Source organism: Bicyclus anynana, chromosome 5, assembly GCF_947172395.1.
Source record: "Bicyclus anynana chromosome 5, ilBicAnyn1.1, whole genome shotgun sequence".
Classification (NCBI taxonomy): Eukaryota; Metazoa; Arthropoda; class Insecta; order Lepidoptera; family Nymphalidae; genus Bicyclus; species Bicyclus anynana.
Window position 1 is genome coordinate 18,470,960 of NC_069087.1, and position 24,547 is coordinate 18,495,506.

General features: G+C 36.9%; 1 protein-coding gene across 2 annotated transcripts in view; it reads right to left on the minus strand.

Annotated features, from left to right (window-relative positions):
* The window catches only part of LOC112051061 (protein tiptop-like), a 405,688-nt gene that overhangs the window by 363,621 nt on the left and 17,520 nt on the right, over window positions 1-24,547 (minus strand). Inside the window, exon 1 of one of the 2 annotated variants that reach the window (XM_024089526.2) lies at window positions 1,570-1,994. The exons of the other annotated variant lie outside the window; for it this stretch is intronic. The gene's annotated coding sequence lies outside the window, so the exon portion shown is untranslated. Of the gene's footprint in view, window positions 1-1,569; window positions 1,995-24,547 lie in introns of those variants that run through there. 2 annotated transcript variants of the gene reach the window in all.

Sequence of the window (24,547 nt, forward strand, 5' to 3'; positions counted from 1 at the left end):
GCGGATTTACAAAAAATACTATCTCGGGGTGGAACTCACCTCGTGTATGTTTATTGTTTTTTTCTTGCTACTGTTTAAACCTCTCAATGCATTGAATGATAATGGAATTACTTAGTTATTTTACAAACAATTTGTTAATAAACTTTAATTATTCATATACTTTTTTATATTTATATAAGTAATTAATAAATTTTTAAATATAATAATTTTCTTATTTAAATTTAAATATAATATAAATCTAAAACCTTCAAATGACCTGAAATATTATGTTATATGTATTTCTGATCACTGTTTGGGTTTGGCGTTTTTCTTATGTTCAAAAAATCGTACCAACCTCATGAATAGGATTTTTTTTATTATAATAGTTAACGGAGAAAGCACATGGCTCACCTGATGTGAACATGAGCAACACTTTCAGGTCTCATTGTGCCACTAATTTTCCCAGCAACCATAAACTTTAGACCACATATGGTAGGTACAGTAGTGCCGATTAGCCGCAAAATTAAATACAGTGGTAGTAGGTACTTCCCTGGATGTGCTCTGTTAGGAACAGCTCTACTTCTAAAATAATTGTAAAATTGTACATAGGTACTTCTATAATATAATATAGCTACTCTTAAAGTAGCTACTCTTGGAAATATTTTTCAATGTAAAATATTAAATCACCATTTTGTGAACTAATCTTTAATTATTTATTGATAAAATGTTTCTGCTGACGTTAAAATCCTTAATAAGTATTACCCAAATATAAAATGTTTAGTAAAAATATTTATAGGTAGGTAAACATTAATGTTGTTCCTGCCTTAACATAAATAATGAAAAATTAGCCAAATATTTTTATAAATTATTATAATAGGTTATAGGTTATAAGCCACATATTATATGGCCACTATTTGTCAAATTAATTAACTATAATAATGTTACAACCCGGCTAATAAACATTTGGTCAACATATAATTAAGTAGGACGAAGGTATTTGAGTTATTTATTACAAAAACAATTCATTTCCAACTATAAAAAGGTATATTGTAATTAAGAATACTTGTCAAAAACAAGTTACATAAGTTTGGAACAGTTTTTCAGGTGGTTTTTCATGCAAAGTCGCGTGCCTAGTTCACAGCACCGTCGCCGGCCGCCGCCGCGTCGCCACTGTCGGCTTCACGGACAATTTCCAAAGTTTTCCGGCCCTGGCACGCCACGAAAACTTATGAAATCCAACTAAAGTCACTTTTAACTTGTATTTCGACGAAAACATTCAACTTTTAACACAAGAAATCTAATAAAAAGTATTAGTTAAGAGAGTAAGTAAGTCAAGAAAATTGTAGAATCGTTATTATTTGACTGTGGTGGCTTTTTGTCTGAAATTGTAAATTAAACTTTTGGCTCCTAAATCTGATGTCTTGATCGCTTTTTGAAAGATGTTTCACAATTTTACCTTTGAAAATTTTCATAAACTCACATTATTCGAGTGAAATCTAGTAAGTAATAGTTTATAAAATCAAAGATTTCAGTGTACTTTACCCTCAGCACCTTGTTATGTACCTGTTTTATTAGTCCAGACTAGCTTACCTGGGCAGAGTTTCCAATACTTTCAAAGCGGTGTTCACGCACGTTCCACAATACAACCTGTCGCCTGCACCTAAGCAAGCAACGTCTCAAGAATCCTTTGTTTTCCCACTTCTGTTTGTTTGTCGTCAAACGTGAACGAATTCCTCGACACCGGCACGTCGAAACCTTCAATCCATCAAAATTAAACAAATCGTATTTGAACAGGTGTCCACTCGGTATGTCGTTGTTTTACTAAGTATTTGAGGTTTTATTTTATTGTAGTTTTTTTTCACTTTAACACAGAACTGACACTGCGGAGTTTAGTGAGACCCGGGTGTTTTGATTCACTTCGCGGAGCGGGCGCGTGCGGTCGCGAGCGGCGGCGCGAGCGAGCGGGGCGGTGCGCAGTGGTCGCTCGCCGCGGCCGGAGTGACGCGCGCCGCGAGGCCACATCCGCACACTAGCGCCGTGGCCGCCCGCCGAACTAACGCCGCGCCACTCAATCAAACGTCGCCCGTCCAACGGATCGTAATATGCATTTCTGCATTGCAAACTTTTGCATTTTTTTTTTGTAATATTTTCTTTATATTTTTATGATAGATTAAAATGGAATGTCATATTTCTGTTGTGTAATTATAAGCATGCTAAGAAATGCTGGCAAGTTCAATTAAAAACAGTAATATATTAATATAAATAAACATTACTGAACCTGGTGATTATGATATTTTCTTTTGATAGAATAATAAGTAGACTTTATTGACCTCATATTTGGCACATACATGCATAATTCTAACTTAAAACAAATAATAACATTTTTGAACAAAAATGCCCTTTCAACAATTTGATTTAATAAATTCCTTTTTAATAAAAAATATTATAATATTAATTTTACCATCCTTAAAAGTATTATCATGCAACACAAATTTCAACGTTCAACGTAAAGATAATAAATAAAGAACAGAAATCGTTAAATAAAAATCTTAAATTACAAAAATATTATTAAATTTAAAAAAAGGAAAAGGTTTTCAACGTCTGGTGTTTTATTGGAATATTAATGATATTTTTTAAATGAAATCTATGTAGGGACTCGACTACTATTTTTTTATTATTAAAATATTATGTTTAATGTTCATAATTATAATATTAATAGATAATTCTCTGGTATGCAGGTTTCCTCACGATGTTTTCCTTCACCGATTGAGACACGTGATATTTAATTTCTTAAAATGCACACAACTGAAAAGTTGGAGGTGCATGCCCCGGACCGGATTCGAACCCACACCCTCCGGAATCGAAGGCAGAGGTCATATCCACTGGGCTATCACAGCTCATCACTCTGCGTGTGTGAAGTCTGCCAATCCGCATTGGGCCAGCGTGGTGGACTACTGGCCTAACCCCTCTCATTCTGAGAGGAGACTCGAGCTCAGCAGTGAGCCGAATATGGGTTGATGCCGTATAATATTAATGATATTTAACTTTTTCAATAAATTAAAAAATAGCTACAAGAAGGACCTATTTATAATTAATTCAAAAATGGTTTTTTACTACCAAGTACTTAGTTGCCTATAAAATCTACCTATAGATAATGATCAAGTAAATATTTGAGTTGTTATTCAAGTATCTCATATTTATTAGAATTCCGAAATGTAACGAATTATTAAACGGTTCATAATAATTAGAAGAATCCATGATGGGTCCTGAAGGTGCATACAATTTTATTAAATTACCAATTTACGATCCTAAATTGGATTTAGCAAAAAAGCGAATATTTTTCAATTATTTTTAAATAATATGATTAATCACCAATAATTTCATTTTCCACCAAAAAAAAAAATTGAATGACTGTATTTGGAATGGGTATGACGATATATATACCATTGGCGGGAATAGAACATATGACTTCTCGGTGTAGAGTCCAGCGGTATTACCGTGGAGATATTGAGGTTCTTGAATATTGTACTCCATAGGTGTAATCAAATATGTACCTAAGTGCGATTTTAAGCAAGTCCCTAAATCGATTAAAGGATGCTGGAAAAAAAGATTGTCATTCATCAATCTATTTTATCACCAGTTGGACTGACCTACATCAAGCGAGTCGCAGGTATTCGCTGGATGCAGGCGCTCAGTATCGTGATGTTTGGAAGTCCCTACGAAAGGCCTAAGTATATCCTGCAATGGACGTCCATCGGCTGATATGATGGTGATGATGATTCTACTTCATCTTCCATTCCCATACTTCTATTATAATTACGACAGTTCATCATCCTTTTTCACATTTTATTATCCTGACTCTTCTACATCTTAAAACTTTATTAGGTAGTTATATTAAAAAAATATATTCAAAACTTAAACTTTGATGGTATAATAACAAATTTAAATAAAAATGGAATTTTTGGAAAACTTTTACAAAGTTGAACTTTTTTTTAAAATTCGAAGTGTGTAAACGTAATCACTGTATTTATAATGTTCATTATGTGCAATAATTATGATGATGAAAAAATGTGACAAACACGTATCGTCAGCGCGCGTGTGACGTGTGACGCGTGACGCGGCGTCAGCGTGCGGCGCGTCATGACCTTGCACGCGTGCATGCAGTCCGTCCCGCTCGCACCGGGCGGTCCGGCCCCGCCTCCCGCCCACCGCCGCGCGCCCCGCGCCCGCCCGCATGTTGTGCCTACATTCCTGCCAATTTGTTGCCACTACTGCAGCGCTAACTTTCTGAACGATTGTGCGATTACTTGATTAGAGATTTTTTTTTATTATAGCATTATTGTTTTTGGTACTGCTGTGATCCAGCAGTGATGTTGGCAGCTCGAGACCATGTTGTTTGGAAATCTTTACTGGAGGCCTATGTCTCATGGATGGACGTCTATGGTCTAATGATGACTGTTGCTATACCTATTATAATATTATGAAACTCTTGTATAACTGTAAAACAATTTTTATTTGATCCACATGTAGGTAACTAGTTTATTATACTTACCTGGAATCAGTGGCGTGCACTTTATACACGCAAAAATGCACTGCCTACCCTATGGACTCAATATAAACCTATGTTGGACAGGAAATTTTCCAATTTTTACTTTCAGTGCATCCTACCCTAGTTCAAAGCCTTGTGCACGCTACTGCCTGGAATAGTGGGCTACAAATTAACTTTAACTAAAATAAAATATTTTTAATAGGCATAGGTAAATAAATATTAATATAGTCTAATCTATACCTACTTATAATAAAACTCCAGTCCCAATTATGTCCATCTATACTAATAGTAGGTATTATAAAGAGGAAAACTTTGTTTGTGTGTTTGTTTGTTTGTTTGATTATAATGAATAGGCTCAAAAACTACTGGATCGATATTAAAAATTCTTTCACCATTCGAAAGCTACATTATCCACAAGTAGCATAGGCTAAATTTTATTTTGGAAAAAATAGGGTTCCGTAAGATATTTAGATTTTTCGGAAACAAGGTGTAAAAAATCAACCAGAAAAGTAAGGTAGGGATAGGTAGGAGTAGGGTAGGGGTAGGCTAGGGGTCGGGTAGGGGTAGGGGTAGGATAGAGGTACTTGAAAGTTTACATCGAGATTCACGCGGACGAAGTCGCGGGCGTCGGCTAGTTGAAGATATTTTGGAAATTTTTGTTTGAGGAATTTACTCGTTATATAACTACTTAATATCGAATATACTGAATGAAGCTGAATTTATTTTTTGTCTGTCTGTCTGTCTTTTTGTTGACCGGTCATCACGATGAAACTACTTAATGAACGCAAATAAAACTTGGTACTTGAGACCGTAATAGGAAGAAAGATACCTACCTATAGAATATTTTTGTCATAAATAAAATTCAGAAAATAAAATCAGAATGGGTTGAAATAGGGGTTGAAAATTTGTATGGAAAGTTTTTTATTATTCAAGTTACATTTGTAAAAATCGGTAGGTATGTCTTCTACCAGAAAAATGCTAAAAATAATGTAATCCAATATTTTGAAAACTTCTACCTAAAGGTTTAAAAAGGGGTTGAAATTTTTTTTCATGTAAATCTTTCATGTTTTAGTCCAGTAATTTTAGTAATTTTAATCTGTAATCCGAAAAACGTTAATTTCACAGAAAAACTGCAAAAGACATTTTTTTAGACAACTTTATGAGGAACAATTTTCATAATGACCTCTATTGACCTCCGAGCAATAGGTCGCGAAATATTTGCAAAAAAATGATTTTCGTGACACTTGAAACTTTTTTACCCGGCACGATATCCATGTCGATTTTTCACATCTTCATAATAACACCGTAATAAAGGTGTATACAAAAATTCCGCTCAGTAGAAATTTTTCCCCAGATAAAACCTAACATTACCTACCTACTGGACTATTTTAAGTTTATATTTTTGTCAGTGTTCTGGCTTTTGCCCTCATAGTGAATGTCCGCGCCTGCCGCGTTTTTCTTCATTGTCTGTTGTTCGCTCTTTAATTTACCTACATAGACCAGGCGCTCTGAGGTATTGAATGTACATGATACGAGGACCGTATTCTGTTTACAGTTTTGGAATCAAAAAAGCTTGCAGATTACAATTCTGCATTTTGTCAGGAGTTTTAGTCGATTTTTTCTTGTGATATACTTACCCTATTTGGTGCCGAGGGTAGAGTCAAACAATCAATCTATCAATATTCATTTATTTCAAATACCTAGGCTTACTTTACAAATTCTTTCGAAACGTCAGACAGTTAATAATATTAGAAAAGTGGTGATAATAATTATTCGAAAACTTAAAATTAAGGTTACGAGGGTTCCAAATGCGCCTTGATCCGAGAAGAGCCCACAACAAACTCAGCCAGTTTTTTAATTTTTTAGTTTATCATTATTTAACAATAGGTAGGTCATTTAATTTCCAAGCATGGATTAATTTTATGGGGTAACTCAATAGATGCGAAAAAAGCCTTTATTAAACAAAAGGCTTGTCAGCATAAGGTCAGTGTTTCAAGCCAATCCTTTAGATAGCTGTAAACCTCTGTTCAAAAACAATAAAATCTTACCGCTGCCATGCCTTTATATATTTGAAACGTTGCTGTTCGTAAAAAAGAATCCAACTCTGTTCCCTACCAAAAAACTAATGTGCCCAAACTGGCGGGGCAGGCAACCAAATAAAATCTGTGTGCCACCGAGACGGCTGGTTCTTCTCTCAAATAATTGCTTCTGTATGGCTGTTTCTTTGTACAATAAGCTTCCAGAATCATATAAAACTATGCCCCTAATAAAGTTTAAGCGAATAATCTTCTCCATTTTAAATAATAAGAATTATTACAGTGTTGACGAGTACATGAATGACATGAAATTTTGTAATGTATAAATATTGACGTTTTATAATTGTAGGTATAATAAATTATTGTAAAATTCTGTGAATATTTGCACGCTGATATATCAGTAAATTGTGATGAAATTTTTATCTATAGTGTAAGAACCATTGTAACCCACAGTTTCAGCAAATAAATTAAAAAAAAAAAAAAAAAAAAAAAAAGCAATGTTATAGACTTTTTATAATAAAAATTTTTAACTTATTGATAGACATGCCATGCCAGTGGTCAATAAGTTAAGTACCAATATTTTTTTTTGCCTATTTTATCAAGAATATCAAAATTTTAATTGACATTGTGACGTGACATTATCAAACATATTTCTTTGAAACTATCTCTTTCATAAGAAAGTTTCTTTTTAACCAACCAAAAAACCAAGAATTTTAAAAACGTACCATGAAACTAATAAATAAGCTTATTTGCTGACTATCTATCTATCGCCTATTTCCAACTATTTTACGGATATTCCTAAAAACCATTGAAAAACAGCTGTATTGACAACATTAAACCAATAGAATAGTAGAGCCAGGTGTAAAACCACCAACTTCCCAACTCCGAGCTGAGAATTAGCACTGAAAATTTCTAAGAAGGAAGAAAAACTCAGAATCTCATAGTCCGACCAGGATTCGATCCCAGGACCTCGTGATCCAAAACCACATAAGCCAACCATTGGACGAACGAGACATAACAAGTAGAATGTTGACATCATTTCAACGTTTAGGAAAACCACATCAAAGTGGACAGAATCAATTAACATTTCCGTCATCACCCCCCCTGCACCCCTCACCCCTCCCCGCGCCCCCCGCGGACAGATCACAATAAACAGACGACTTTATTGCTGCACAAACATAGTCTGAGAGACCCACTGTAACATCTACCTACTCTAACTTACCCTTCACCTAGCATTTCAATCCTTTTAACTAAATATTTACAACTAGCAGCCGCCCGTGACTTCGTCTGCGTAGAAAACTCTACGCATTTAAAAGACCACGGGTAGGTAGGTATTCATGCAAAGTTTCCCTATCTTTAAAGAAGAATATGTTACAGCTGTCGTCATAAACATACCTCATTTATTCTCCTCCTCATCAAGAAGAAAGAATAAACATAATCGTAGCAGCATGGTGGGCTAAGATCCATAGATATCCTCTCTTCTATACGATGGGACGCCTGGATCTGCTAAGGTTAAAAAAACCGATAATGATGATTACAATTACTCACAATCAAACTTCTTAACTGCAACGATTCTGATCTAGTAGGCAGTAGTAGAACACGACCTGTATGTGGATCAAATGGGCATTAAACATTTTCGGGTTTCAATGTCGTGTGGTAAGAGGTACCACACGTAACCATAGCAACGCGTTAACTCTATTACAATCGCGAACGAAAGGAGAAGTCTCCACCGGCTCTCGACAAGTAGACGAGTCGCATATCTTTTACGAGTATCGTAAATATATGCAATTTTTGTGCATCACAGTTGACGGCGCGATAATGTGTGCAGTTTATGCGATAGTGTGACGTCATCAGAGGTCGTCGACCCGTGGCACGGCTCGGATGACGCGTGTCGATTACCTAGCCTAGCTATTATTACCTTGTAAATTATAGTAATTTTCAATAATATATTTCTATTGCAAGTTGTCGGCTTAAGGTGATAATGCTATAGTACATACTTAACGACCACTATCACGTATGTGTTATAGCTTGGCGGTAACTTCGTTCGTCACACTCTCGATGGTCCACGCGGGCCATGGGGCGTGTAACGATGAGTGAAAAACCCAGAACTGATGCACCTCACTTCCCCGCACGCACAATTTCACACCCGGGCAGTCTTTCCCCCCGTCGCCCGTATATCATTTGAGTGTCATCAGCGAACTTGCCAGACTATAGGTATTGACATTGGCTGGCACTAACTATTTACTTTACTACTGACCCTGACTTCCTGAGAATTTCTTGAATAAAAAGAAACAATATTTCAATGTCTAGGTACCTAAGTACAAATAGGTTCAAATACATAGACTAAATATAATTATTCAGTAGTAGTTCCAATAGCAGCACAGAATAGTTAGTAAGAATTAGATACTATCTACTCTCTGCTACTATTAGAATCTAATGGATTTTGGGATCCCAAGGTGCTGGAATGGCGACCCCTCACTAGAAAGCGCAGTGTTGGTCGACTCTCCACCAGGTGAACTGCCGACAACAAGCGAGTCGCAGGGATTCGCTAGATGCAGGCTCAGTGTCGTGATGTTTGGAAGTCCCTACAAAAGGCCTACGTCCTGAAGTGGACGTCCATTGGCTGATATGATGATTATGATGACAATGAAGATGATGATTAGGACCCGCATTGGGAACAACGTGCACCAAATACCCTCAATATCATCATTATAATTATTATCATCCCATATTCGGTTCACTGCTGAGCTCGGGTCTCCTCACAGAATGAGAGGGGTTAGGCCAAAAGTCCACCACACTGGCCTAATGCAGATTGGCAGACTTCACGTAAAGATTTAAGAAAATTCTCTGGTATGCAGGTTTCCTCACGATGTTTTTTCATCACCGATTGAGACACGTGATATTTAATTTCTTAAAATGCACACAACTGAAAAGTTGGAGGTGCATGCCCCGGACCGGATTTGAACTCACACCCTCCGGAATCGGAGGCAGAGGTCATATCCACTGTGCTATCACGTATCCACTGGGCTAACATAATTCCCTCATATTACCTCATTAATGCTTAATCTTTAAATAGGTTGATGCTTAAATTACAAGCACTTTTGAAACGTTATGTTTGTCTGTTTATAGTGACTCTACCACTGGTCTACGATCAGATCACGAAGTTCTAAAATAGACTGACAATGGTGATGATCAGCACCGGTTAGTAAGGCATTCGGAAGACTGAGAAAAGCCGCTAAGAAACTTATCAGTTGCTGTTTCTAAATAATAATTGATGATAATAGTTGTACAAAGCAGAAAATGACGAGAGGGTTTCCACGAGAATTTCCCTACAAATAAAAAAGGTAAGTTGTTTTGTTATTCGCAATGGATTATAGACATATCACAAGGATGCGAGAGTCAACGTGTTCCGACGTGGCGGATAAACAAACAGCACAAACTGCTCGCGCCAGCAGGAAGCAGCGACGGAACCGCGGCGCGAACTTATGCGAGGCTTTAATTACCCCCCTCGCGTCTCCCCCCACGGATAATAAATATGCACTCCGCACGCAGCCTGCGATGCCTTATAATTGACTGTTGTTGGACAACGGCGCTCAAAGTTTTGATCTATGGTTCTGCATGTATCAACATTTAAGCATATTTCAAGTAGGCTTATATTTACTAGAGTATTTTTAAAGTATTACAAACAAAGACACAATAAATAGATGAACACTAATAGATGCAGACTATAAATCCGCTAATCGCTACCTTTTCATAAATTAATGTAATGGTTGTCTCTTTTCCAGAGAACAGACTAACATTACAAATAGAAAATGCTTTTAATGATTTAATTATAATCCTTAAGTACCTAATAGTTGACGATAAAACCAGATAACATATCTTATACAATGAGAAAAATCATCACTTTTAACAAATCTTCAGAGCATACACGTCCATCAAGCTGCTGCCCTGCGGCTATCAACCTTAATGAGGCACAGGTGTTAATCCTCTTATGCCTGTAATTTGATTGAAGGATGGTGCAAAGTTTGAGAAGCGTGTGCGTTATTACGGCAGTGTGACGGACAGCGGGCAGCAGGCAGCAACTCCTCCGCGTAATTACTGACCGCTGACCGACGCCTCGCTTTGCGGAACTGGAGTAATGGATACTCGTGAACTTTCTTTGTCTTCGCGTATCAGTCAAATATTCATAGTAGAAGACATTAGATTAATATGCCTGATGAAATGGCATAGATTCATAGAAGCATCGGCTCCGTAATTTTAGCACACAACTCAGGAAACATGAACTGTAAAATTCGTGTAAGCTTACTTACCATTTTCTTTGTGAAAGATCGACCGCTCTTTAGAATCTGCTTTCCAAATTAATAGTAGTCATTTACTAAAAAAGCTTGACTCTACAAAAACGATACTTAGAAGATTATTGAAAAAAAAATTATTATACCTCATTCAGACAAGTATTGTTTGCCATTATTTGTGCCGCCAAGCAGTAATCATAATCATAATTATAATTGACGGCTGCAAAACAGTGCGTTGTACTTGTAGGACATATTTGTAGTAAATATACTCTTCAAAGTGTTGATCTGTTGAAGGTAATGGCTGTCTACTTAACATCAGGTGAACTGTCTGACTATTCAGACAATTATTAGCCTTCGTTTTTAATAAAAGTAACTACTATTTTGACGATTGCGCATACGCATCTGATATTATCCATGGAATAGAAACACCGGTAAGCTAAGTACGCCATAACCAAATAAAATAATATCTGAAAACACCAAATAAAGCACCACGAAAACCATCAATAAACACGATTTGCGTCCAATAAATCTTTCTTGATGTGCAGAGATGTAAACTATACTATTTGCGCCAAAAAAAACCAAACAATCGGTACATTCGTACCGTTCGTTAGTACGATCGTCAGAAGCACAAAAATATCCAATATTTCATAGCTTTAAATCAAAATATGTATGTCTCAACTGTTTCTTCAGTGCATACGTACGTAGTTATTTTGGATCTACAACAATAGGGAAATTTGCTTGCAATGGGAGATGTAAAAGAAGAATGCCATGGGATAGATCTTTAAATGGTCAGATCAACTGAACGAGGTAAGCCCGTAACCTTGACTAGTACGATTCAAAGTGATGGAGAAATATTTACTTATATTCATAGTTTCCACGGAAACAACTCTACAAACAACAATCAGTTAAAGTTATATATTTTTACCATCGCAATCACTCGTTTCTGTTCTTAACTTCATAAAAACCACAACAACAGCAATATACCCGTAACCTATATTCAAGGAAACCTGACTGACAGCAGACAGGCGTATTTAGATCTAACAGGATGCGCGCGTCGTACAGCAATATAACAGACAGACAAACAAACACACAAAACCGATCCGTCAGCCATCACTCATCTGTCTTTTAGATGAACTACCCGCAAAAACATGTGCACTTCGTAAACTTTATATAGCTCTTAATGTAACTGATATAAGGTTGAAATTACAATGTAGGATGCACTATGGGTGTATCGTGGTGTGGCATGGGTGTAATTTCGCATCGTAAAATGGGTAATTTTCGCAGCCGTGATGATCTGTCATCGCGCCGCTTTATGAGGGTAAATTATACGGTGTGATGCGCGCGGGCCGACATTACCCTGCGAATTGGGTTAGTGTATAACGTCTAGCATAGGTGGATTTAAATTACGAGGTTCTGGATTCGAATACGGGTGAGGTGTGGGTAAATTTTAGCGTATCTATAATTATAAGACGCTACAGTTCGTGCGCTGTAGCATATTGCGGGTGCCAGTTACACTCTTGAAAGTGGTCGCGATTCACTGTAATATTATGAACGTCATACAGGCAACTGTCACCCACACCATGCTATAGCGCACGATCTGTAGATGCCAAATACTACTAGAATCATGCTCCTAGCAGGATACAAGTAACTAAAGTAGCCAATTTTGAAGTACGACCACTTGTCACCAGGTTAAGGGTCGCCAGACCCTTCACTTAGAATTAGATGAACTACCCGCACGTGTGCACTAACGCAGAAAAAAGTGTGCATTTCATATATAGTAGCTCTTATTATAACAGACATAAAATTTAAATTCTGAGGTAGGATGCACTAATTTTGGAGTATGGCCACTTGCCACTACTTAATAACCACACTTTACTTGGATTAGCTTGTCTGTTTACTTGGATGGTAGTGGGTCTGGACCGGACGCTTGTCACCAGTTACCTTTAGAAGTACCCACAATAGTCACCCATAGTTCAAAATAATTGGCTACCATACTTACTTAAGTCAGGTAAGATATACATAGATTCATACACATACAAATTTTAGTGGACTCAAAGGTGATTACAAATATAAGAAAACTAATGTCGAACAAAGGTTATGATTCACAACACTTGTCAGGACAACTTAATTAACAAATCAAACTGTAACCAAAATAAGACCTTAGAATGGCAGAGAATGACCTTGAGTGAAGTCACGTACTTGTGAACGATGTGTGTAGGGTTTAAGGTACCTTTGACTGATATCAAACACTCCCCTTTTCCACTCAAGCCACTCTCCCCGCCTATCCCAAGTAACCCATAAAGAATAGCACAACAAGAGATGTGGACGGCTCGAACGCCACGAGCACACTGAAGCCAACACCCAACACGAGATCGTGCGACGTCATATCCGTCACAGACTACAGTTGGAAATACCAACACTAAACGGCGATAACACAAATAAGCTAACATATATAATAGATATTCATACACACACATAAGCTAAATATAGTGAGTAACTTTCAGACTTCATAATGGATAGCCAGGCATATCTCATTTGTATAGTTATTAGGATAAGTTACCTTAAGTTTCCTATAGTATTGGCTTTCCAAATAGCAAGTAGGTACGTTAACGTGTAGGCGAATCTCGGCGAGCGCCGCTCTACGAGATTATGAATGAGTCGTAAAAACGTCGGCCGTTCATTCACACGCACCCAAGGCCCCGCGCTTTTTGTGTACTGTGCCGTTTACCGACCTTGTCGACAAGCGTACCAACACGCTTGTAATAGGTAATTCGCATTAAAATAACGTGGTGGGTTGAAGCTCCAAAACCCCTCTGTGATAAAGGCTGCTAATTCAAAGAAAATAAATTAGGTATGACAAGCTGCGGAGTTCTTGCCTATTTTCTAAGTACCTAAATACTTACTGCTTTTCTAATCGGTATTAGAAATACTAAAAATAGTCAAACTAAGTAGGTATAATCAGCAGTTATTGAAAAATTCTCAAGATTTTGTAATGTTATTCTCATTTGCCAAGCGTAAACGATGTTTTATTATTTTTTAGTTTTTTATAATAGAAATAAAAAACTGATATTATAATACTTACTTTTATAGAAAGTACTAAGTTTTTCTGTACAAGTTAGTGATATACAGCTATATAATCTAATCTAATCTAAAACCTGTGTCTAAATTTTAAAGAGTCAATTTCATTAAAATGTCATTCATACATAACTATAATCATAAGTAGGTACAACCAAACCCAATCATATGATTTGGGTAAACTGTGGTAATTTCAAATCATCTTAAAAAATGTATAAAGAAAACCTTTATAGTCAGACTGTTGCATGGTATAGAACCTATCCGTATAGAAGCGCTACGCTTATCAGCTGATTGAGGGCTCAATATAACACCAGGCACACCAAAAACTAATCTAAATGAACCACTCAACCAATTACCATTCTTCAACATTTCTTTACTGTGTAATATTTTACATATTGAATCTTAAGTGGCTCGTAGACGTATTCATTGTATAAAATAATGTAAATGATATCAAAATATCTGAGATATCTTGTCGTGATAGACATAAATAGTCGTACGTTAAGGTTCGTTACCTTCATAAACAAACTCGTATCTAACTTAGGGAGGTTAGTTGGTTAAGCGTAAAAAGGTGTAATACATTCCATGTGTTAATTTAACATTTTTAACATTAATTTACATACACTTAACATTACAGCAATTTAAAATACTCGTATATAATGAGTTTATAACTACAATACTCATAGTCAAAGCAATTGTTTGTAACCGCAATGCAATAGTTTCTTAATGGCGATTCCTTATTGATTCTAAAAATAATCATGAACCCTTTCCTCTAGTTCTGTTACATTAAATGATTTGACCTAGTTTCTCCAGATATATTTATTAATATTGATATTTATGATTTGGTCACGAATGACCACGACAGGAGTGAAAAGGAGTCTTATGCTTACTTCAACTTAGAAAACATTTGCTTCCCATCAGACGTGATTATAGTCAGATTTTAGCTCACCTACTAAATAATCACACTAATAATTGTCAAGGCAAAAGTTTATGTGTAACATGGTGTATTTTGATTGTCTTATAAGCCGCAACTATAGGTAGGTACTTACTGAACTGATTTGGTTGAAATTCAGAATAGAGATCATCATCATTATCAACCCATATTCTATTAACACATAGATTTTTATCACTGAAATTATTATATTATCCTCCAGAACGGAAAATTTCACTTAAACGGAGTTGTGGACGTCCGGTAGTAACAAATATGATAGTAACGAAGTAAAAAGCAAATGAAAATCAATTAAAACGGTTTATGCCACAAGAACCCATCCATCTAAGAACACCAAATGAGCGCATGAGGCAGTTCGCTTATCGCTAAATTGATTGAGGTCCAGCATTCGTGTCCGACATTTGCCGAAAAGGTATTCAAATGAAGCCCTTCGTTGCCAATTATCGTTTGTCAATTTGTGAGGTGGAATTATCCAGTAATTTAAACATTAATCAGTTCATTTTAGTTTGCTTATCAATTTTATTTATTTAAAATGTTTTAATTATTTTAGGAGTAAATTAAATACAAACGCTGGGTGATCAGCCGCGTGGTCTACTCCCTAACGTCGTCATATCTATGAGTTTCAAATCAAATCAAAAATAATTTATTTCAAGTAGGCTCAGTTTACAAGCACTTTTGACACGTCAGTTGACTATTTGTAAAGATTCTACCACCGGTTCGGAAGGCAGGTTCTGCTAAAAAGAAACCGGCAAGAAACTCAACAGTTGCTTTTTTTAAAAAAATCATACAGCATTGTAATTTACAATTGATGACAACATTACAATTTCTTATAGTTTTACTCCCTGTGTGGAAGCTGATCCAACGGCCTCCAAGCATCTTTATCATTAAGGAACTCATCAATGTTGTTTATTTAAGTTAATGGTGAAAGACAAAACAATAGTGCGACATTGTAAAACTCAACGTCTTCAGTGGCTAGGGCACGTAGAGAGGACGGGATGCCAAATACTAGAGGGTCTAAAGTGATAACAAAATGGAGACCACAGGTAAAAAGATTAAAAGGAATACCTAAAAAAAGATGGCTAGATTGTGTTAAAGAGGACCTGCAAAAAATGGAAAAATTATCTGCGTGGGAAAAAAAATACAAAAAATAGAAATTAATGGAGAAAAGTAAGTAATGGTAATGCAGTAAATAACTTAAAATCAGGTAAAAGATAGTTCAGAGCCTGCTGCTTAGTCTATCGCTTTCATAGTCCTTGGCTTCGGAACCATATAAAATTGAGACGAGGGAGAAAAAAACCTTAACTTATTCTCATACCTTAGAACCATGAACAAAATAAGTCATTGAAATCGGACGAGATTATATCGAGATATTGAATATTATATAAAATTGTAAAAAAAGATATAGGTATAGATAAAGCTTTAAAGAAAAATAGATAATTTTGAGTATTCAAAATAAAAATTACCTCGATTATATTTGTGCTAACCTTATGAGATTACCCATTTGCGTATGTATAACTTTTTCCCGTTGCTTATATAACTCAGGTAGTTGAGATAATATTTTAGAAATTATAAATTCCCAATTGAATACTAACAAGCCAAGATCTCCCACAAGAAGACAGGCAGTTATCAATTGGAGAATTTAGTTTCATTTATATTATCGCTACTAGATGATGCCGCGCGGTTTCACCCGCGTGGTTCTCGTCCCCGTAGGAATACCGGGATAATTTATAGCCTATAGCCTTCCTCGATAAATGGACTATCTAACACTAAAAGAATTTTTCAAATCGGACCAGTAGTTCCTGAGATTAGCGCGTTCAATCAAACAAACAAACAAACTCTTCAGCTTTATAATATTAGTATAGATTAATAAACTGAAATATCATTATCTTTAATGTGTTGAATTACTTTTACAAACTTTAATTATCCGCGAACTGAAAATCGTAAATAAAATTCCTATTTCACACTCATTGCGATCAACTTTTTACTCAACCTAAAAATTAATCTAGGAAGAAAAGCCAAAAGGATAAATACTTTTAGGTATGCCTAAATCTAGAATGTTCTGCTTGCTATAGTTCCTTTACATCCGAAATTTAACTGAACTTTTGTCTCTTTACTTCACTGAAACTACAAAAATATACCCTAGAATATAATAGTAAGTTTCTCGATAGACCATAATCCAAAAATGTTTATTCAATTGTCAAAATCTAAGGCTTGCGAGGTTAGCTACGTAGGATATATCTGACACACCCATCTTGATACTCGTACTATAGCCTTAATATACCACGGGTTAGTAATCATACAGTTAACTAACAATTAGACCTCATGACTGATTCTGTACAGGTATTCAACAAAACAAATAAACCGGTTTGATAGCTGGGATTGTTAGAATGATAAACATATAGACAGGTAGACTTAGACAACGTTAACTTTACAGTTATTTTAGCAGACTCAGAAGTGGATTACAAAAATAAGAAAACTAATCGAACAAAGGTTAGGATTCACAACATTTGTCAGGACAACTTATTTAACGAATCAAACTGTAACCAAAATAAGACCCTAGAATGGCAGAGAATGAAGTCACGCACTTGTTAAAGTTGTGTGTAGGGTTACAGGCGCATTTGACTGTTAACAAACGCTCCCCTTTTCAACTCAAGTCACTCTCCCCGCCTATCCTAAGTAACCCATAAAGATTTACACAACAAGAGATATCTTGTTCACATCTCCTCCACGAGCACACTGAAGCCGTCCGTACCGCAAGTCGTTGCAACGCGGCCATAACAGTTAGATGTTTTTCTGAATAGAAGATTTACATTGCAAACTGACAGCATCCTGCGACTATGAAATATATGGACTAATTACGTCATTATGACGTTATATTAGACTATTTTATTTATATTGGCCATCTGCAGGGCACATACCTTATTAGGTACATCTATGTTCCGCTACGTGACCTTCGTATGTATATGTTTTATTCTGATTAATGGATAACTAAACCGAGTCGCTAGTGGCGCCATAAACAGCATAAAGTACGTTCCCGTTCCAGGTTTCATAACTCGGATCTACATACCGCTGTAAAGTGTGAGACGGATTTTGAGCGGAGCGGGCACTCCACGTAGATACGTCGGTGCTCGCTGGATGCAAACCAATAAATACATCGGTTGAGGGGTTGGCGGGGCGGTGAATAAACATGAACGTATCGGGTACACTAGCAGGCAGAAACTTTGAACACAGCTACACGAAACTATACAAAAGGTATTCAAGTCAAAGTCGAAATTCATTTTTTCTGTAATTTGCTTATTTTGTTAATCGTCATGATACATTTGTAATGGTTCTTTTTTACATTATTATGAAAAAGTAAAAAAAAAATAAAGCTATTTTTGTAATAATAGTTAAATAATAATTTGTAATTATAATAGTAGGTGGAACACATAACCCTTAGTGAGTTGATCTTAAGTTGAAAACCGTCGCCTATAACAATTTGAGCACCACGCAGGACACGCAAGCAAAACATGCTATACAATGCGCTCTCTTCAATCTGAAGGTTAAGCGTAAGTGCTAACTCAGTCATATGCTTATAATTCTGATTTAAATATTTAAAAAATCCAAACCGAACATGAAGCATTACCACAAAACAGAAAACGCTAAAAGCTGAGCTTTACACTAGGTGGAAAGTCATCAATACAAACTCATCAAGCCCAATCACAAGGTAGATATTGTAAACCGTTGAGGAGTTCCCTTAACTGTCCCTCGTCTTCAGCATCAGACCCTTAATAACAGTCACAACATATCTAAGTGGAAAGTTCTCATCAATACAATCTTATCAAGCCCAATCACAAGGTAGCTACTGTAGACCTTTGAGGAGTTCCTTTAAGTATTTTTTGTCACCATCACCAGACCCCTTATGGCAATCACAGCCCATCGTGATGTAAAGTTCTCATCAATACAAATTAATCAAACTCAAACACAAGGTAACTGCTGTAAACCGTAGACGTGTTCCCTCGTCTGTGTTTCGGGTGGTTTCGACTCCATCACCAGATCAACTCCAGACCTTCATTATGTTGTAGTGCTTTAATACACTTCATCTGATAATTTGAATATGTAACACCGTGGCATATACGGAAAACCCCAAAAGTAAATGTGTAAAGTACACAAATTGCACGATTTGGCGCGCCCGCAGTACACCGGCAAGACAGGCCTCACTCAATATCGGATATTGTTCTTGCAAATGAGTATTTATGTCATCGTTTGTATAAAATGTGCGCCGGTGCGGCTCGGGCGCGTTTCCCCGCTATCGCGAAGTGCCTCGGCTTTGTTTATTGGAGAAACTTCGAGAATATTTTCTTTCATGGCGAATTTCTGCCTCCGTATAACGAAAGGTTTGTTTTTCCTTTAAGGTTATTATGTTCAATTAACCGCGCGCTTTCGGCGTGGGTGTTGATTGCCTATCTCTAAGGTATTGTTTGGTGTGGCACAAATACTGCTGTTTTTTTACTACCTACATCTACCTACGTTTACCTATAATGTAGATACATTAAGTATAACATGCAATGACGAGAGTAAAGTTTTGTCAGACTATCTGCAACTCAATCACTAAACAACAATACAATGTAATATTTGCAAATAAATTAATTTACATTTTACACTTTCTCATCTTTTACGACTTTGTGTAATTTCCCATTTTCTACAGGAATGAAATAAGACTCTAGAAGCGTTGGAGTAACTTGTAACAACTCCACAAATTATAGGTTCTTAAATGTAAATAACTTTATTACTTACGACAAAAGTAGTCAAAATATCGCTTTTACGATCCATAGTTGTTAAATTTATCGCATTTTACGATTCATAATCATCCAAACTATCGGTATCTACGACATGTAGTAGTCAAAAATACGACACCGCAGTTTTACGACACATTAGCGAGTTTAGATATAGAAACAAAACGACACATTCCGATGTTGACATATAAAATCAGAAATGCCACCGCAGCGTGATTAGCACCTGCGGTGTGGTACACACACAAGCGGCAGCGGAAAGCTTGTAAACACACTAATATATTGTATATCACGCAAGAAAGGAAATAAAACAATTTCGAGATCATTACGGTTACTAGAAATTCGTACATATTAGATCAAACTATTTATCATACATGTCGGCGCGAGTGAGTTATTTGATCGGTCGGCTCGTGTCTTCGAGTACGAAGTGTTCCGTGACTTAGGTTAGGTGGCAAAATCTGTTAGAAACGTCAAAGAGTATGTGTCGTTAGTCTGTCAGTTATTTGTCTGTGGACATCTGTAAGTTGACGATCTCTGAGAAATCGAGAAACGGTAGTTCGCAGGTTAATTCAGTTGAAGACTTGAGTTGACTCAAGTTGGTATAATAGTGACTTAGTGAATTGTGTAAGTAAATCAGTTGTCGACGGCCATTGCATTGTTAGATACTTGTCTGGGATACGACACAAGCGGAGAAGGGGAGTGTTAGATAACTGTCCAAAACTTTTTTATTACTACTATCAGTCGCAAATCCGACATTCCGGTCGTGGTTGATTCCCTGGTTCCCTGCCATACGAAAGTTTATCCTGGTTTGCATCTGATAACATTAGAGGTATCCTTGATCAATAGTTAGAGGGTAGAACTATATTAGTAAGATATATCGTCGTTCCGGTAATGATTGATAATGTTACTTTGTTTATTTGCCATTCCTGACACGTATAGCTTTAAACCTAGTCGAGACATACCATACTACGATATTGTTGATAAAATTACAGACAGGTGAAGCATATTATTTTAGCCTGAGATTGATGTGTGCAGAGTGGCGTAGTTTTGGTTGACTTTCTAGATAGAGCCCATAATGATAATGTGATAGGCAACAGTGAGCGTCAATAATAATTTACCTAAGATATCAAACGAGAGTTATCGTGTGATGTCTGGCAGATATAAAACATCGAAATTTTGTTGTATACCTGTATCTATAGCGTAAATTAATGTGGTAACGCGTCATCAGTTGAACTCGCCGTAAAAAGTAGTTTCACACATGAAAAAGTCAAATCTCTGCACCCTCTGCCTTACACCACCGTCCCACATCATACCGACTGCTGCGAACAAAGATGGCGGATTTACATAAAAACTGTTTAATCGTAACTCGGCACAGGCTATCGCGATCTGAACATATTACCATAAATTAATCCAATAAGGGATTGAGGCGATCAATTTATCTACATTACTGCGGGCGCGGATAAAGGCACAGATATAAAAGTGGCCGGGCGACGCTAAGTTACACCAAGTTATTGCTTCCATTAGATGCGAACATATCCCCGGCGGGGCATATTTTTAATGTTATTTTCCGTTTGAAGGGTGACTGACGAGCGCTCTCTTGTTCGTCTCGTGCGCTCTGCAACGGACAGCTTACACCGACTGATGCGATGTGAACAGGGATACACTCTCAGAATAGAGTCTATAGATAACGAATAATGAGACTACATCTATCTCTGACCAAGGCGCGTTTGTAACCCTTGTAATTTTTATTTTAAGTTTTCCACTTGACTTATCACCATAACCTGACGTTTCAAAAGTCATTGTACATAAACTAAACCTACTTTTAATAAATTAATTTTGCATTTTATAGTAGTTTTTTAATTATGAATTGAATTCTTAAAATAACGCGCTTGTTAAAATTGCCAGTTGTTACTCCTATCTATAAAGTAATTAATTAATTATAAATGAATATACATAGGTAATTCAATAAAACAAAATGAATGCTTTTCTAATTACTTATTAAAAGACACGATTAAGTCAACCATTAGGCCAAATACTTGCTATGACCTTTTGCCTTGATCGCCGCCACCTATGTACCTACATCATAGCAAATATACAGGTGGCGGCAATCACTTAACATCATGTGAGCCGAATACTTGTTATCTCTGGTTGTTATAGCTATGAAAAACTCTACATCTGTATTCTAGGCAATGAGAAGAATCTTCTGTTCCTAAACACTAGGGCTAAGACAAGAGGCGTGCAATAGGCTGGCGATGCAGGTAGGTCGGCGCGGCTCTGTCGGCCGCGGCGCGTAATATCGTTCGCACGGTAATCAGCCGCGCGTCAATCTACGCAACACGCTATTCATTACACCAGAACTACTACGCGATTATACGATACGATACTTTAATTGGTTTTATTTGTTTATTGTTTTAGCACAAAATTTTTTCGAATTTACACAATACACATACGTTCCTATTATGGGCCAAATGCAAAGTCATTCCAGACGATCAGCCAAAAATATTTATATTCCTAGTTAAGTTTCTCGTAATATGGGACTTATTACTTGCTACAAAATTCAAAAATATTTTCAAGAAATACATCTTGAATTAAAACTTCACAAGCTATATGTTAAATGTGGGCAAATCCTAAGAAAAAACTCCATCAAATAACACTAAATTATTATAAAAAACAAAAGTAAATAGAGATATTTACGACATGTCCGTCTGCCAGGATGTTGACATCACGTCAGTAAAGTCACCTTGCGCTTTAGATGTCAAGCGCTGGACACAAAAATATGTCCGACACATTTGTCACAAGATCAATGCAATTAAGATCTTCGATATTCGAAGCAGGTAAATGTATTAAGATTTTTAATTGATATGATTTGAATACAAATTATGTGAATGACTTTTTTCTGTCAATTTAATTAGCAGGGCACTACCCTGGTGCTTTTTAATCTTTAATTAAAATGTCGCGCAGTCGACGGCCCCTGATGAAACTAAATTCTGAAGCGATAGGCTTAGATATTTTGAGAGTTTTGAACTAGCGCCACTAGTTTAACTTATTTTATGTTACAATTAGTATTTGATTTTATGAAGTTCGCACGTCCACAAATTCGTCGCATCACAGCGCGCCAGTCGCGTTCGCATCAGTGTAAACGCGTCTCAATACCAGCTCCATAGCGACCAACTGGCAACTTCGGACATCCCGGTCGACAGCAGATTGATGACTCGCTGGTCGCGTCACAGCGCGCCAGTCGCGTTCGCTTCCGTGTAAACGCGGCTCGTTACCGCGGACGGTGCAACGGTACTGAGATTACAATGCACTCAATCAATCATTTTAAACATTATGCATCACATAGAACAAGTTACACTATCTGTACTGACGGACTATGGGGTTTATTTTATTACGCCAAAGGTCTTCTTTTTTTTTATTCTTTATAAGTTACTCCTGAAATACAATCTCACCTGATGGTAAGTGATGATGCAATCTAAGGTGAAAGTGAGCTAACTTGTTAGGAGGAGGATGAAAATCCGCACTCCCTTCGGTTTCTACACGACATCGTACCGGAACGCTAAATCGCTTCGCGGTACGTCTTTGCCGGTAGGGTGGTAACTAGCCACGGCCGAAGCTTCCCACGAGCCAAAAACGAAAACCTCAATCGGCCCAGCCGGGGATAGAACCCATTACCTCCGTCCCGTCCGTGTAAATCCACCGCCCACATCCTTGCGCCACGGCTGTCAAATTTTGTTTGTTTATGTTTGCGAAGCTTTCTGCCATGAATGACAGTAAAGACATTCGTGAGAAAGTGTATTCGTCGGTGGTCGGTGGTCGGACTTCGGTGGTCGGTGGTCGGTGGTCGGACTTCGGTGGTCGGTGGTCGGTCGTTGGTCGTCGGCCTGTGTGGTCGGAGACAGGTGGCGTGCAAAGGTCACGGGCATTAGCGGCGTTTTTGATGCGCTAACTAAATTACCCGACTCCTGAGCAGAAAACACGTAATTTAATACGTCCACGCGGTAATGGGCTCCGCGCACGACAAACAGAATTTGTAATAGATCAATACATCATCGAATTTACATATAAATTCATTGCTTGTTTTATAAAGGATGTTATATTTAGTTTTTGTTGAAGTAATTTACTTGGCAATTAAAATCATCATTACCATTATCATTTTAATTGCTAACTTACCCGTGTTGGGCTTCGAACTTAAGACTTTTTGTTTATTCTGTAAACAATCGTTATTTCACTGTGAGACTAAACATTAAGTTAGATAATAAAGAGGTGTTATGGAAAAAGAATTTTAGAAAATTCCTCAAATATCCTTAGTTGTTTTTTAGTTTTGTCAGTTTTAGTTTTATCAGTGATAGCTAATTGTAATTGCATATGCTCTGACAATGACAATGGTAGGCTTCTGTTATAGCTAGTTATCACCCTTCCAGCAAAGTCGTACCATCAAGCGATTTAGTGTTCCGGCGATGCCGCGTAGAAACCCTCGTAGGTATGAATTTATATATAATATTTATATTTCTTCCAAGTTCTTTTTATTCAATGTCAAGTTAGCCCTTGACTGCATTCTCACTTGATGTTGTACTAAAGTGCACTAAAGTAACTTTAGGAGTAGTAAACTTAAGAGCCTCAATAGCTCAACGGTAAGAGCGGTCGGACTCATCACCGAGGGTTGGTGGTTCGATCCCCACCCCGTTGGTCAATTGTCGTACCCACTCTTAATACAGTCTTTCCCGACTAGTTGAAGGGAAATGGGAATATTGGTCACATTTAAACATATGGCAAATATTCTTATAAAGATGAAAGCTTTTCTTGGAAGAAATTCATTAAAGTCATTGCCAGAGCATATGTAATTATAGTGCATATGTAATTACAGTTAGCTAGAGCGTACCACCAGACGCCAAATAAAA